Source organism: Schistocerca serialis, chromosome 2 (genome assembly GCF_023864345.2).
Source record: "Schistocerca serialis cubense isolate TAMUIC-IGC-003099 chromosome 2, iqSchSeri2.2, whole genome shotgun sequence".
NCBI classification, from domain to species: Eukaryota; Metazoa; Arthropoda; class Insecta; order Orthoptera; family Acrididae; genus Schistocerca; species Schistocerca serialis.
Window position 1 is genome coordinate 836,573,599 of NC_064639.1, and position 1,884 is coordinate 836,575,482.

Genomic DNA, 1,884 nt, shown 5'->3' on the forward strand with positions numbered 1-1,884 from the left:
TGTAACGACACATATTTACTGTACTTTACAAGACGAGAAATAGACAATGCGTAAGTATCTACAAAGCCATCATTCTTCTGTTGGTAATGCACGCTGTTTACTAAAATTATTATGTAAATTGAAGGTGGAGAAGGGGGTAAATGGGAGGAAAGGGAAAGGAAAGAGGCTATCGATGTCGGCTGCTTCGGGGCTTTATGTGGAATCAGCAGTGACGAGTGAAAATGTATATTAGAACGGGATTCAATCCCAGGATTTCCTGCTTCCTGGGCAGTTGCGTTAACCACTGCGCTACCCGGACATAAAGTTTTTCGGCATGGCGCGGACTATCTCTGCACGCCACCCAGCTAACACACATTCCTGTCTAGCGCCACCTAGCCGTAGTTCCCTTCCATACGGTCCATGGTCACTTGTTTCATGTTCCCGCAGGAGGTCGGACGTAATTGTGCATGCGCGCTGAAGGTGGAGGATTCGTTGCCCTCTGAGGCGAATCAGTTATATGAATGCGTGGTGTCTGTTCTCTAGGATGTATCAAGTACTAAAATACTAGATTCCTTAAAGAATCTAATAGGTAAAACAGCTTCAAATATATTATTGCTTTACAAATAAGATTGTTGTTGTTGTGGTCTTCAGTCCAGAGACTGGTTTGATGCAGCTCTTCATGCTACTCTATCCTGTGCAAGCTTCTTCATCTCCCAGTACCTACTGCAACCTACATCCTTTTGCATCTGCTTAGTGTATTCATCTCTTGGTCTCCCTCTACGATTTTTACCCTTCACGCTGCCCTCCAATACTTAATTGGTGATCCATTGATGCCTCAGAACGTGTCCTACCAACCGATATCTTCTTCTAGTCAAGTTGCATCACAAATTTCTCTTCTGCCCAATTCTGTTCAATACCTCCTCATTAGTTATATGATCTACCCATCTAATCTTCAGCATTCTCCTGTGGCACCACATTTCGAAAGCTTCTATTCTCTTTTTGTGCAAAGTATTAATCGTCCATATTTCACTTCCATACATGACTGCATTCCATACAAATACTTTCAGAAGCAACTTTCTGACACTTAAATCTATATTCGCTGTTAACAAATTTCTCTTCTTCTGAAACGCTTTACTTGCCATTGCCAGTCTACATTTTATATCCTCTCTTCTTCGACCATCATCAGTTATTTTGCTCCCCAAATACAAAAACTCCTTTACTACTTTAAGTGTCTCATTTCCTAATCTAATTCCCTGAGCATCACCCGAGTTAACTCGACTACATTCCGTTATCCACGTTTTGCTTTTGTTGATGATCATTTTATATCCTCATTTCAAGACACTGTCCATTCCGTTCAACTGCACTTCCAGGTCCCTTCCTGTTTCTGACGGACGTACAATGTAGTCAGACAGCCTAGAAGTTTTTATTTCTTCTCCATGGATTTTAATTCCTACTCCGAATTTTTCTTTTCTTTCCTTTCATGCTTGCTCAATATACAGATTGAATAACATCGGGGATAGGCTTCAACACTGTCTCACTCCCTTCCCAACCACTGCTTCCCTTTCATGCCTCTCAACTCTTATAATTGCCATCTGGTTTCTGTACAAATTTCGCTCCCAGTATTTTAACCCTGCCACCTTCAGAATTTGAAAGAGAGTATTCCAGTCAACATTGTCAAAAGCTTTCTCTAAGTCTACAAATGCTAGAAACGTAGGTTTGCCGTTCCTTAATCTGTCTTCTAAGATAAGTCGTAGGGCCACTATTGCCTCACGTGTTCCAACATTTCAACGGAACCTAAACTGATCTTCCCCGCGGTCGGCTTCAACCAGTTTTTCCATCCGTCTGTACAGAATTCGCGTTAGTATTTTGCAGCCGTGACTTATTAAACTGATAGTTCGGTAATTT